Raw genomic sequence first — 15,776 nt, forward strand, 5'->3', positions numbered from 1 at the left:
AATCAAAGTATACATGAGTTTTTCCTACTGTAATATAAAATATATATATTAAATTTTTATCAAAAAATTGAACACACAAAAGGAAAGTGCAAACTTTACCAAGGATTTTGATAAAAACTTAATTTGTTTTCAAATATCTTATTATCTATGAAATATATAAAACATAAGCTAACTGTGAATGTGGTATATATTTGACTATTTGTATGGCAAAAGACTGCTGGTATACACTAGCATGTCCATTTTTAAAAAGCAGAAGTATGTATTATAATTTTTAAAAATCGAACCAGGATTTGGAAACCTATGTTTTAACCTCAATCCTGCTTTTGTCTACTAGCTATGCCACTTGTTTAACTTTTCTCTTTTTTTCTGTGAAAAACATCTTTTTTTTTATTTTTATTATTTATTGAAATAGAGTTGACATAAAACTTTTTTCTCTTTTAAACTGGGAATAATATGTTTCCTACCTAGTTTGTTGAACATAGAAAGGTAGTTTTAAAACAAATCTATGAAAACATATGAAACATAATTTCATTATTTAACTGTAATTTCCTTAGGGGTCATAAACAACTTCACTCACTAAACGTTTGTTATCCAATATATGGCTCTCTCTCTTTTCTTCAAATTGTCACACTCTTGGACTCTTCTTTTACTAGTAGAAAAGGTAGGAACTCTCCCACTCCCCCTGCTTGTGTTCCCTCTCTCGCTGTGTCTCTCCCTGTCAAATAAATATAAAAAAAAAAAAAAGAAAAGAAAAGGTAGGAAAAGGAAGGGAGAGATGAAAACATTTTACTTTTCTAATCCATCACTTTATTATCATGACTTAAACTATTCTAGTTGAAGCTTTTGAGGGAAATGACATTGAATTCAATACTTAAAGCACGTGTTTGATGTCTTATGTGTACCTTTTGACTTTGAATGGTATCATGTGAAGAGTGAGGAATGGAAGCAAAGAATGCAACAAAAAATAACTTGTTCCATAAATGAATACGCCAGAAAATAGATATTTTACTGTTAGGATCGTTATTATCATTCCAGGCTCTGGTGTAGTAGAGGATCTGGGATATTTATTATATGAATGAATGTCTCTATCTTTGCAAGAAAAAAAAAATAATTTCTATTCTTCTTATACCTAATTATTTGCCATGGAGTTATTCTTACCACAAATTTTTCTCTGTCCCCATGTAATTGCTTTTCCCGGGGTTTCTAAATTAGGATTTGTTGCCATTTTATCAAATGTAGGACCTATAGTCATCTCTTAACTTGTTTGGCAAGTTCAGTGGTAACACTTATTTCTTCTCCTTAATCAGGAGGTGAGATTTCCAGAAGCATCTCAAAGACAGAGGGACAAGGCTTAGAGAATTAAAAAAAAAAAAAAAGGCACTGTCCTTGCAAAGAGTGATGTAAGAGGCAAGGAGGTTAAGAGACAAAACTGAACAAATGAGTTTGGGGAGAAAGCTAGGCTTTTATAGGGTAAAAGGAAACAGAAGTACTTTCGGCCAGCCTAATGAAGGGTTTTGAAATCGAGGGTCCTTAGAGGAAACCTGGAATTAGAACAAGTTAAAAAAGTAAAGAATGTAGGGAGTGAATGGAGAGGGCTTGTTTGTCTAGAGTTGGTGCCTTAATAGAAAAATGGCAGGCCAGCAGCAATGCTACAGCTGATAAATTGGCATGTATAAGAATGGGGACAGGAAAGCACAGTGCTAATGACAGTTAGAGATTTTTTTTAAAGGAGCACATGAACTAATCCAAAGGAGTTACTTAAAATTACAGTTTGCTCTTTTTTCTCTCTCTCTCAGAATTGTTTAAAGAGAAGAGGGAGAGGAAAAGGGAAGGTGTAATTTATAGGATGTACCTTAGGAACTATTATTAGAAGAATAAAAAAGAGAACTACTGGCAAATGTAAGTGCATTAGAAATGCAGTAATTAAAAGGTTCTACAAGAAAAAAGGAAAATCAGAGCTAACAGTCTTCTATTAACCTACTGTGATTTATAACTCACATTCTACTTTTTTCTCCTAGTACAAGTTCTCTGTTACTGTGTATAATATCCACATGCAATTTTCTGTTGTGGTAACCTATATTGGTTGTAGTGAGTGGATCTTAATTTGTTTTTAATGTGCCTCTAGTTCATCAGCTTCAATTTCAGGGGAAAATTTCTCTGTGCTTCGAATAGCACTCAGTGTTGCTACTCTGTATTTGCAACTGATGTCTATTTTGGTAATACAACAGTTATCAGTAAATGAGAAGAAACAATGAAATATGTTACAACATTGAAGGAAAGGACAAGGATAGATATAACTGGTGATGAAGTATATTTATTCTGGAAAAACTGAGATGGTATGAAATGTTGGGAAGTGGGAAAAGATACATTAAAGATAAATCTAGAAAATAAAGTGAGAATAAGATAAACGCAGAGTGGGATGAATCATTTCTTAAGGAAATTAACCTAAATTCCTGATGGATGGTTAAGCATTCTCTGAACACATGAAAGCACTTGTGTTTCTAAATGTTAAACTAAGATATGCTGAAAATTTCATGAGAAATCAATACCTATTAAAATGCTGAGCATGTTTGGCAATATTCTAAACATTAAGAGCATTATCCCATTTAAAATACTTCTAAATTATATAAGTAGGAACTAATATATTCCATATGAAAATCTGATGTACAGAAATATGAAGAAACTTGCCCAAAGTCACACAAGTAGTTAAGTGGCAGAGATTTCAAATACAGGTTGAGTTTGGTCTCATACACAGGTTGACTCCTGAGTCAGGCACTGGTAGTTACTAAACCCTCTGTGTCCAGGAGAACCATAAAGATAAACTGTTACTGTTGCAGCTGAAATTTTTACAAGGAAGCCACTAATGGAATTTAAGTACTTCATTGGAGTAGTATACCTAGCACATGTTGCTAACTAAGATCTTCATGTTCTCTTGAAGATGGTCTCTCCTAGCCTTATTGCAGGGCACCAAATGCTCAAAGATGATGTCTCAAAGTGCCTAACTTATACAGGGGCATTGATGAAAATAGAGCAGAAGAGGGGGGGAAAAAAAAAAAGAACAACCAGATGTCCCTACTTAGGTTCTTCCTTCTTCTGCCGTGTATGCTTTCTAAAATGTCCTGGTTCCAGCTCAAATTAAATCACATGAAATTTTGTTTGAAGATTATTTTGTGTGCTACTTGAGAAATGATAATGTTTCATGAATGTTTTTATGTTATCTCCAATAGCCCTTGCACCTCATCTGTCCCAAGGACATCATGGAACATAATTTGAGATCAAACCAAAGTACTTTAGCACCTTAATCATTTAGCATTGGGTTGATAACAGAAAGGGCAGGGAAGGATGACTGCAGTCGCCCTGTCATTTTGGAGGGAAAACATCTCAGAAGAGAGTAAATATGATAGCCTTTTCATCTTGATAACTAAAGGCATCAGTTCCTTGTAATCCTTGGTTATTGGAGAATGAAAGACCTAATATGACTGTAGGAAGAGAAGATTTTATATTAGCAGCAGAAATAGTTTAACATTTTAGCAATATGAAATGTACAAAGTACATAAGCAGATATAATCTCTTTTGATCTAACTCCCTGAGAGGCAGGTAGCTGTGTATCCTTGGAAAAGTTGCTTGTTCTTTCTTAAACATCAGCTTTCTCAATTGTAAAATGAGAAAAACAATGATTCTCCTTAGGCAAGTTACTTAACCCCTCTGTTCCTCAGTTTCTTCATTTGTAACATGAAACGATAGGATGAGGTTGCAATATAATTCTGCTGATATTCAACTGTTTTTTCACCTATAGAAATGGCAATTTCTTATGCTTCAACCTAATATTTGTAGTGTTGTTGTGAAGATGACTACACTTAAAACAGGGGGCGCCTGGGTGGCTCAGTTGGTTAAGCGTCTGCCTTCGGCTCAGGTCATGGTCCCAGGGTCTTGGGATCGAGCCCCGCATCAGGCTCCCTGCTCCGCGGGGAGCCTGCTTCTCCCTCTCCCACTCCCCCTGCTTGTGTTTCCTCTCTCACTGTCTCTCTCTGTCAAATAAATAAATAAAAATCTTTTAAAAAAAAAAAGACACTTAAAACAGGACCAAGATCTTAGTACACACATTTTATAAATATGATCTCAATTCATTCTTATAATAGCCCTGTGACAGATAATTGGGTTCCACCTTTGGATATAAATTTATGTGAAAAAACATATACTATTTATGGATTTATGGGGGGGGAATGTAGCTTTACAGCAAATACCACTGCAACCTAAGCCTTTGTCTAGTGCTTTCTAGGCTGCTCAGTGTATGTAGATTGTATCAGCCAGCTAACAAGGTCTCTGAGCTGCTTTTTCCTTCCATCCAAATTTGCCATCCACTGAATACTTCACCAGTTTTGTAGCTGAGGTTTTAACAAATACTCATGTGACTTTGTTTAGCTTATAAAATGGCTTAAGGCCAAAAAAATGAGTATTTTTTTAAGATTTTATTTATTTATTTGACAGAGAGAGACACAACGAGGGAGAGAACATAAGCAGGGGGAGTGGGAGAGGGAGAAGCAGGCTTCCCGCTGAGCAGGATCCCAGGACCCTGGGATCATGACCTGAGCCAAAGGCAGACGCTTAATGACTGAGCCACCCAGGTGCCCCAAAAATGAGTATTCTTATGCTCATCAATTTAGGTAGGGGTGTAAAAGCATGTCAGTATGTCAGAGGAAATTTTTTAGTGGATTCAGGTGCTGCTTGGTTAAAAAAATAAATTATAATGTACAGGAAGAAATAAAATCAAAGTTCAGAGTTATTTGTATGTTCTGATTATTTTGTGGAAAGTTTTTCCATTTTGGTTTTGATTTCTAAAATACCAATCATAGCACACATACTAAAAATTGGAATGATACAGAGACGATTAGCATGGCCTCTGCACAAAGGATGCCATGCAAATTCATGAAGTGTTCCATATAAAAAAATAAAATACAATAAATAAAATACCAATTGTAAGGTCCTTGCCAGTGAACATTGCACCTTTGTAAATATGTGTATATAATATGTATACTAAATTGGTACACATTAAAAGGAATAATTCATTAAAATTGAAAATATAGGATGCTAAATATTATGGAGGCAAAATCAGTAAAAGAAATACATTTTTGAAACTGTTTAATCTGTATTTTATAAGATGCCTTTGAAAATGAGCTAGGAAAATCACATGCATATTTTGTAAAGTATTCTCTACTGTGAATAAATGTACTATATAAAAGCCAAGGTATTATTGTGGTTAACAAAACTTATTGGATTCTTTTTTCCAATAATTTAAATAGTACAATAGTTATTTTGGGTCCCCTTCTCTCTGAGAATGAATAAACTAATTCAACCTTGTACATTATTATTTATTTGAGAAATAATATAGAATGTATCAGGATTTTTTCCATAAAATGTATTTTTGCACATATGCAAAGTCTAAATGATTGAGACATAGACGTCTTTTGTGAACTCTATGAAAAAAATAAAGATCAAAAGAGAAATATAATGTAGCTATTTCTCCTATCCTTATTTTTCTCAAATATAATCGTTTGAGAGGATTATTGTAATTTTTGAAAGGATCGAAACTAACAGAACAGTAATCTTAGTGAATAGGAATTTTAATAATTGAGTATTCAACATATTCTCTTATTTGACTGAAAAATAATTTTTCTTTAGTACTGTATGTGTGTGTATAGTGGGAGAAGGTGTGTGTGTCAAAACATATGAGGCTGGTACTTTTTTATTGGTTTTGTTTGCTTTAACTCTAGGATTTTGTTTCTAAATGGTGACTTTAGACACAAACTGGCATCATCTTCATTTTGCCAAAGAGAAGACTGGAGATAAGAAAGTAGGATTTGTTTGCCCAAAGTTACCTAACAAGAACTAGGAAGAGTTCAAATCAGGTCTCAAAATTCCTGTCCAGTGATCTTTCTTTCACATATAGATGCTACTGACTTCTATTTACTAATCTATCCTAGAATTTACTCACTTTCATTTTCTTATTTTTCTTTCTGTTAAACTGATATTATCAATTCTTTACATTTATAACAGTACCATCGGAGTAGACAGAAATCTTTTGAGCTAAGGAATAAGATACCAAATTTTGCTTGAGAATAATAGAAGGGTTTTAAGCCATATCCATCATTTAAATTATTAAAGTAGAGTGACCATTTGTGGGAGTTAGTAAAACATACATATCTGGAAAGTGGCTAATGAACAATAGAAAGATTCACAGATTTTTGTCTTTCTCAATCATTTCATCTTCCATTCATTCTTGTTCAGGATACATAAACTCTATCAGCATACTGTTTGAAGTGGAATTCAGCTACTGTGAAAATATTTTTTTAACAAAAATAGCTTTTAAACATCATGAAGATATCGTAACTCATGTAGAAAACCTAAGCAATATACGGGTTTCTTTTTTAATTTAAAAATCCACTCAAACTGCTTCCCCAAATAACTCTTTCTTTCCCTTTTACCTTTCCAATTTGCCATTTTGATTAATATCTGCCCAGTCTATTCAAAATGATTTAGATACAACTAAGAGTTTACTATAAATTTGACCCAAACATATTAAAGAAAACCAGCAAACAAATATGAGAACAATGTATTTCTCATCTTGAGAAAGAGAATCTCATTGGATAAATGACAAACTGATGGCAAGGAAAAACTAAATTAGCTATCTTTTTAAGGCAGCTCCCCTAGCTTTCTTTGTTTTTCTTCTTAGCACTTATAATACCTGGAATAGCACATATTGACTGTTTATTATCTTTTTTCCCCTCGCTAAGATGTTAAACTCCATCAAAACAGGAACTTCAATAGATTTTCTTAAACAGTGCCTGACACATATAGATACTTCCTAAATATTTGTAGAATGAATAAATAAACTAGAAATTGGTTGTTTGGGGAATATAGTTTTATGGTTAACAGAATAAAATAATATTTGTTGAAAATATTTCTAACATGTCTATAGTGAGCATGGCAGTATTTAGATTGTGATTGAGTTTCATATTCCCTTTCAGGGTCATAATTCTGAATATCACATCTTATATAGTATAATATATAAGTCATGTGAATTACAGTAAAATCCATACTGACTTTATGACTGACCTTGTTTGGAATAAATCTTCAACTTGGATGTGATTTCTTATAATTGGCCAATTTCCCTGAAAAGCAAGTAAATAAAATATATTGATTGAGAACTGCAGTTAATTGGGTTTTTACTAAAATTTATTTATACTGGCACAGAGTAGGTACTTAACAAATATTTGTCAAATATTTGAAGTCTAGTTAGTTAAAGTAGACTTGTTATTTTGTTTCTTGTTACTCAATAAAAAGAGAACTTTTCAATTAAATATGTAATATGCAATGGCATTAGAATCCACAGAGCAAACAAATAAGCAATTTAAAAGTATTACAAGTTCTTCTCATTCTCTTTTTTTCCATCTTCCTTTGCATCTTCCCTTCTCTTTCCTTATCTTTCTCTCCTGAACAATTTAGTCCCAAACTCGTTACATGGGGACAAGTAAGGTTAGCATCCATAGAGAGTGTAGGTGGGGAGAGCCTCAGCAGCATGAAGAGCAGTGTTGGAGCTCAAGAAGGATGAGAAGAGCATCTGGTGGGGGGAGGGAGGACTGGGATGTTTAGCAGCAATAGAATATTGGTTATACATGAGGAAATAGATAAAATAAATAAATATATTAAGGATAATTGGGAGATAGGGTTTTCTTTTTTGGAGAAAGTAGTTATAAATATGAAAAGAAAGAAACTATGTTGGATCCTGTGGTGTTGGTTTAAAAATGGATATATCAGTGTGAACTCCTAGTGTGTGGATATAGATATAAGATATACGTTAATATGTGTATATATGTAAAATAGATAGATAAATAGATAGATGAATTTCTCCTACATATATTTCCTTAGTTTCAAATCCTGAGAACAATGACACACCCAAAACAATGGGCACATCTACCTCCCAAATCTTGGTTTCTAAATACCATTTCTGAATAAAAGAAATTAGGACTGCTTGGAGAAGTAGCTGTTTGCAGAGCTGGGGCATGAAAAAGATGAAAAGAGCCTCTCTTATTGTGGCAAAAATATGGAAGTACTCAAAACAATGCCAGAGACATGTCAAAGAAAGAAGTCAGATTAAAGAGGATCACACTGCCCATATCTGAGACTATTGGAAGATCAAAGTGAACAATAATAAGAGCAGATTATAACCTATTGGATAAAATGGATATCCATGAGTTCATATTGATATTAGTAAATCAGTAATTTGAAAGTTAATGTACTTCTCCACAATATACTTACAAAAAAATTCTTTTACAGTGATCGCCTTAATCATGAGTTAATACTAACATCTCAAGTAATGTACCAAATGATAGGATACCATGAGATGTACACAAGATCACGTTCACGATTCTTCAAAGACAGATAATTTAAATCCAGTAATAAGAAAGCAGAAGATAAACCCCAAACAAGGAGCATCTTGCAAAATAACTAAATTGTAATTTTTTTAAATGTCAAATCCATGAAAATAATGGGAAAATTGAGGAAATCTAGATTAAAAGAGACTAAAGAGGCATGGGGCGCCTGGGTGGCTCAGTCATTAAGCGTCTGCCTTCAGCTCAGGTCATAATCCCAGAGTCCTTGGACTGAGCCCCGCATCGGGCTCCCTGCTCAGCGGGAAGCCTGCTTCTCCCTCTCCCACTCCCCCTGCTTGTGTTCCTGCTCTCGCTATCTCTGTCAAATAAATAAATAAAATATTAAAAAATAATAATAATAAATAAAAAATAAAAGAGACTAAAGAGGCATAATAATGAAATGCACTGCTTGATTCAGGACTGGATCCTTTTGCTATCAAGAGTATTATTGAAACAAGCAGCAAAACTTAAATGCAGTCTGAGGATTATATGGTAGTGATGTATCAATTTTCTGAATCTGGTGGCTGTATTTCATTTAAAAGAGAAATGCCCTTATTTGTGGGGAAAATATGTTCAAGTATTCAGTTGTTATTACTCTCAGATCATTCAGGAACGATATTATTTGTTCTGCAGTTGCAACATTTTTGTGATTTGGAATTGTTTCAAAGTAAGAAAATAACTTTTAAAAAATCCAGATTCAACATCTCCCTTGAAATTTTGTCATAATCCTAAAATAATGTTCAGGTTATAGAAAAGTCATTTATATTTTATGAATTTGTATAATACAATCTGAGGTATAGAATGCAGCCCCCCCCCTTTAAAAATAAAGTAGAACGATAATAAAAAAAGAACAATATCCTCTGCGGGGGTTCCAGTGAAAACAATTAAGACTTCTCAGATGTTTGGTACTAACGGCTGTAGGGATGCTTTCAGTTTTCTTTTGCTTAAATGTTAAAGGCCTTTTTATATACTTTAGTAGGAAGGGGCCAAATCTCTATGATAGGTATTAAAACATCAATGAACATTATCTAAAAGGGAAATTATGAAGGGCGCCTGGGTGGCTCAGTTGGTTAAGCATCTACCTTTGGTCAGGTCGTGATCCCGGGGTCCTGGGATCGAGCCCCATTTCGGGCTCTCTGCTCCGCGGGGAGCCTGCTTCTCCTCTCCCTCTGCCTGCCACTCCCCCTGCTTGTGCTCTCTCTCTCTCTGTCAAATAAATAAATAAAAAATCTTTAAAAAAAAAAAAAAGAAAATTATGATATGTCCTGAGGGGCAGAAAACTTAGTAGAAATAATATGTGGATAGATAATATTTTTATATTTACTTACATTACTATAATACAACTATTTTTTAAATAGTATGGCAAATAATAGATTACAATGTTCCCTCCATGTATGAACTTGAAGTAAATTCCAGCAGGAACTGGCCATCCAGGTCACGGATGAGGAGAAGCCTAAGATGGAGCTACAGATACACTGCATCTCTTCAATGTTATCAGTGTCTGCGTGTGCAAAAGGCACAGACAAATTTAGAAGAGCAAGTAAATTTATGAAGTGGAAGTTGAAGTGCAATCAAAAATGGATATGCTCGGGACCCCTGGGTGGTGCATTCGGTTAAGGGTCGGACTCTTGGTTTCTGCTCAGGTCGTGATCTCCAGGTCGTGGGATTGAGCCCCATGTCGGGCTCCATGCTCAGCATGGAGTCTGCCTGGGATTCTCTCTCCCTTTCCTTCTGCCCCTCCTGCTTGTGCTCTCTATCTCTAAAATAAATAAATCTTTAAAAAATGGATATGCGGGCGCCCGGGTGGCTCAGTTGGTTAAGCGACTGCCTTCGGCTCAGGTCATGATCCTGGAGTCCTGGGATCGAGTCCCGCATGGGGCTCCCTGTTCGGCAGGGAGTCTGCTTCTCCCTCTGACCCTCCTCCCTCTCATGCTCTCTGTCTCAAATAAATAAATAAAATCTTTTAATAAAAAAAATAAAAAATGGATATGCTCAAAAATATATTGGTGTACTTGGGCAAATTAGATCATTTTCTTTATAATAAAATATGAAAGTGCATATTTTCAGAAGTTATGACATTATCAAATTTAAATATTAAAAATTTAAATTAGAATATTAAGCTCGTGTGGCATAAAATATTCTACTTGTATTTGAACGTTTATTTGGTCAATCAAGTAATAATTTTTATCGTATCTGGCATTTAAAATATCTGAAAGATTATCATTATTAACCTAACAAGGGAATACAGAGGTCCACTATATTTTCCTAAAGGCAAAAAAAGTTTAAAGGAGACTTTCCTTTGAATATTCCTTTCCCTGTTTTGGAGAATACTCATTCTTTTGTGGAATTGAGTTGTGGGCATGAGGGGTTTGGAGCATGACTGGAGAGGTGAGGTGTATGGGGGCCCCAGGTTATCTGAAATTTGCTATGCTTTCATAGAAAAAAAAAATGTCTTCATGTCTAAATGTCTGCCAGTCTTGGGGAATTCCTCCTGGTCAGGCATTGTAATGTACTCATAGAAGCAAAAATATAACAATAAGATCTCTTACATTTCATGGACTCTTTCTTAGCTTGTGAGAAAATTAACTTTTCACAAATATTATGATTTGAAGAAATTTATGGTGTTCACTTAAGAAAAACTTAAGAAAACACTCAGAACTCCATGTTACAGTGTAGTGGGCTCAAACTACAATTCTGCTCTGTAAATATGGAAACGTAGACAAATTATTAAATATCTTTGTGCTTCATTTTCTTCATACGTAAAACAAGGGTAATAATTACACCTAAATCATAGGATTATTATGAGTATTAAATGGGACAAAACATGTAAATTGCTTAAGGTAGTACCTAGGACATAGGAATCACTCACAAATTTCTGTTATTATAATTATTTGAGATCAAATTTGCTATCAAGCAAAAACGGAAGCTACACTAAGAAACCACTGATTTCTTAGGACACATCTTGACTGATCATTCTCTGAATAAATATATTTATTGGCATGTAGCTAACACCATATTAAAGCATGTAAGTATTCTTTTCTTTTTTCCATCTGTAGAAATGGGGATGATAATAGCAGTCCTCGCAGCATTTTTATAAGGATTTAATTATAAAACTTAGCAATTTGCCTGGCGCTCCTAATAAGCACTCAAAAAACACTAGTTGTACTACTATTGCTAATTATTATTATTATTATCTTTATGATATAATAAGATCAGAGTCTGAGACATACATCTGAGGACATGATTACGATTTTATAGTATGATAAGAACAGAAGAGTTAACATTTCAACTATTTTTAAGAAGGAATGTAGTTTTTCCAGATGCAGAGGAACAGAAGAGCCTTCATGAATTCCCCATGTGTTTTACCTAAACTTGACTTGTTTTCAAAAGTCAGTGGGCCCACAGTTATTCCACTGAGAAAGTACTTTTGAACTGACCATGTCCACACAAACTAATCAATCAACAGGTAATTGAAAACCAAATCTGTGAAATATGCAGATAAAGTGTAAGACAGCCTCCCAGCTGGTTTTCCTATATCCACATTCTCTCTTCCTTAGCATACTATTCATAAGGTTGACACACTAATCTTCTTAAATGCAGTTTTCATCATGCTGTAACTGCTGGAGAACATACAGTAGTTTTCGAATAACTGCTGTATCAAGTCCAAATGACTGTGTCTAGCTTTAAGAATCCTCCACAGTCTTGCAATTCAGAGCATAGCACCAGCATCAACATCACCTGGGAACTTGTTAGAAATAGATAATCTCACACCTCAATCCAGACCTACTAAAATAGAGTCTGCAGTTTAACAAAATCCCCAAGAATGCAAATTAAAGGCTGAGAAACACTACTATACAATATCCATTAATCTAAACCAAACAAAATCACTAACCCATAACACAACCTGTGGTCCCATCAAGAAGAATGAAATCCTTTCATTAATATCTCTGCATCCAAACAATCCCTTTGCTCATAATCTTAACACCACTAGAAATACCTTATTTCCTTCCCCTCTTCTATCTAAATCCTATCTATTCCTGAAGGCCCCATAGAAAAACCCCGTATCTTCCATGAAGCTAACACCATTTCAAGCCACACTAACCTTGCTGAACGTTCTTGCATTTAGGTCAATACCATTTCATTCCTCTTATTATTCACTCATTATTCATTGAATAATCATTTTCTAAATGCTTATTATTGTTTACCAGGCACTGTTGCTTTGGCCAGAAAGCAAACAAAAACACAGACTTTTCCTGCCTTCATTAAGCCACAATCAAAGCAGTAACGGGGTTCAGTAAAGATACCTTATGCTCCACAGACACAAAGTGTAAATGGGTAGATGTGGAGGTGCAGGCCATACTGGGTAAAGCAACATTTTTGTGCTTCTTTGTTGTTAAAACCATTTAAATGAAGGAGGTAGTGCTGTTGAAATATATTCAAACCTTCTGTGGCATAAAATAGATTAAACATTTTAACTGATAGAGACAAGACTGAGATATTGTGCTTTGTTTCTTGTTAATTTTATAATCCTATAGATGATTAAGGTTTTTTTTATAGGACAGCAGTATGTCTTCATTCATTCAACAAATAGCAGAATTTTAATTTTATTTGTCTTTTCTGACTCTTTAAGCTTCAGACATGGTATGCACTAAATAAATATTTGTTGACTGGAGACAATCTTTGATCTCAAGTTGGGGACTAGGTTTACACACACGGAACAACCATTGCACAAAAGCAGCCCTTTCCTCCTACTGCTTTTCATGACATAAGGAAATGTTCATGAATTTGCAATGACACTTTGGTTTATTAGTAGTGTCTTTTGGATCAAAAATTTCCTCCAGGGTGCCATGGAAGTTTCTCTTTCTCTGAAGCTAATGTTTTTGTTCACCAAAGACCGTTTTGGAGTATAGCCAACCAAATGGAATTGGCTAATAAAAAGCTTTTGTGGGTGAGCAGTTTGGAAACAAGTTTCAAGACCATTTGCCAGCAAAACCCCAGCAGGTAGAATTTTAAACAACATAAGTTAATATAAAGGCTTGATTTGAAGAAGCCTGGAGAAGCAGGAGCGAGAACATGAAGTAGGTAACATCCCATATTCTCTGAGGGTAAAAATTAAAGTTAGCTTCTCTTATAGTTGCAAAACTACCCATCAGCTCTTTGGATAGAAACAGATGCTTCTGGAAGACAGTCATTCTTCAAAAGATCTCATGCTCCAGACAACAGCCCTAGAGCACATTAAGGTTAGGTATTATGCAAGACCTTTTGTGAGCCTTTGGTTTCCTTCAGTGTGATTTGAAAGCAGGATCACACAAGGAAATTTCAAAACCAAACTAAGTAAAAAGATTATCTCCAACTAACATAAACTAGAACTTTATAGGATCTGGTATTACACAAAAAGTGCCCACTGCTTTGACTCAAGAATCAGCAATTTCCTTATATTTATAATCTTCAAATTAGTTACAACTTTCCCTTATCTTATTCAGCAATCTTGGTGAAGGTGAGCATTCCCACATCATGTGCAATTCTCTCTTCAACTTTTAATCTCTCTGGGTACAGAAAAAACTCTGGACCCTTAATTGAGCAATTATTATTTCTTAAGTGAATAAAGAGTTTGAGGATAGTGCCAACATCTTCCTTTCATCCAGAAAACAAGTCTAACACAGCGGCATACATCGTCTGGCAACACCCCAGCTTTAGGTAGAAGAGCCAAGTGAAGACTGAATGGGAAACTCATTCTTCACCCTTAGTCACTCCCTGGCATCTACTGAGGTTCTTGAAAGAATGCCAGTTAGGGCCGATTTACATGTGTCGTTGGAGGTTTTAGATAACTCTTCACTAAGAACTGTTTGTTTTTCTCATTTAGACCATTTCTCCAGAGTAGGATTTGCAAACTTGCTGCTGAATATGCTGTTTGCAGATCATTGCTAGGTTTCCATACTGACATAAAGGATTGGTACTTGAAAAATTCATTAAGAAGGGACTCATCTGAACTCCCAGATCTAAATCTGTGGAGTGATTCTACCACGTTTTCTACGATGTTGTCCCAGAATTAAAGCAACAGAAAATGAAGAGTCTATATGCAAACAGTTTATAAAATATTCCTTGACAAGGAACTTACTGCTTCATAGCTTGAGCCATTGTTTGAGCAATTCTAATTGTCTTAAAATTGTCTTTATATAGAACTGGAATCCACTTCTCTGAAACTTCTGCCATTTCTCTTGGTTTTCTAAGATACTCACTGTCTCCTTTGCATAAGAAGCTCTTCGAATATTTGAAGATAGGTTCCATGCTTCTCTTCCTCTGCAGGGTTCTCTTTAATTAAACTACTATTCCTTCAGCTACTCCTAAGGTTATATGGCATCCAAACTTCATCATTAATGAGTAGATTTTGAACATAGTCTGTTAACAATCAGCTCAATTAAAGTTAAAAATATGTACAACTGGTACCTTAAATAATCTTTTTTATGTTTGGTTAAGTTTTGATTGAATGCTGTATTTAGTGGTCTATAATACCTAAGATACAATCTAGAAATTACTATTAAAATGTCAGAACCCAGCTACAGAAAGCATCTTTTTGGTTGCTTCTCTTAATGAAAATTTTACTAGACACTAGTAAGTAGTGATTGAAAAATCATGTTGAAATATTACTGTTAGCTACTGGTATAAAATTTCCCTCCAGAGGACTATCACAACTTTGGGATAAAATAAATACAAATTTTAGCAGCCCCTAAAATTGTTAGGAAGACCTTAGATCACTTTGATTCTTAATTACTATTTCTAAAAAAATTTATTATACAGTATCAAATTAAAATATAGTTACTATTTGAAAAATTCCAAGCATTTATGAAAATATAATAAGCTAACCCTTTAAATCAGACTTGAAGACAGTTTGAATATTCCTTGCATACACACAAAAGTTTCTCTAGTCTTCTGCAAAATGCTAAAATGATGGTTTGTCCAACAATGTAGATGGTTAATATTCACCCAAGTGACATCAACAATTTAATGCATCATGCTTTTACTTCTCATTAAAATTGCTATTACTGAAGCTTGACTAAATTTCCTTCATGCTTGGCCCTCTAAGTCTGATACCCTACAGTTTTCCTCCTATTTCATACGTTTTGCTTTGTCTTCAGTTATTTTTCTTCCTTCTCTTACCTGCTTTCAAGAAATAGAGGCTCTTTGATGTGCCAATTCCAAATATATTCAGGTAAAATGCAAATAATTCAATAGGCTTCCTCAGGAGGGCTGACATTTGAATGTGAGAGATTGTTTCCCTTACTCATTGGCGCTCTCACTGAGGTTAGATGACCCATGGTAGTGACTTGCTGGAGTGAGTTTTGAATT

The 15,776-nt window shown here is 34.6% G+C and overlaps 1 protein-coding gene and 1 non-coding gene across 2 annotated transcripts in view; both read left to right on the forward strand.

The window, feature by feature from the left end:
- Window positions 1-15,776, forward strand: part of ADGRL2 (adhesion G protein-coupled receptor L2) — a 274,450-nt gene that overhangs the window by 34,932 nt on the left and 223,742 nt on the right. The window lies entirely within an intron of this gene.
- Window positions 4,841-4,946, forward strand: LOC115943738 (U6 spliceosomal RNA). Its single transcript, XR_004078332.1, has one exon. It is a non-coding gene; the product is annotated as a U6 spliceosomal RNA (small nuclear RNA).

The sequence above is a fragment of the Leptonychotes weddellii genome, chromosome 4 (genome assembly GCF_054177405.1).
Source record: "Leptonychotes weddellii isolate Sample4059 chromosome 4, ASM5417740v2, whole genome shotgun sequence".
Classification (NCBI taxonomy): domain Eukaryota; kingdom Metazoa; phylum Chordata; class Mammalia; order Carnivora; family Phocidae; genus Leptonychotes; species Leptonychotes weddellii.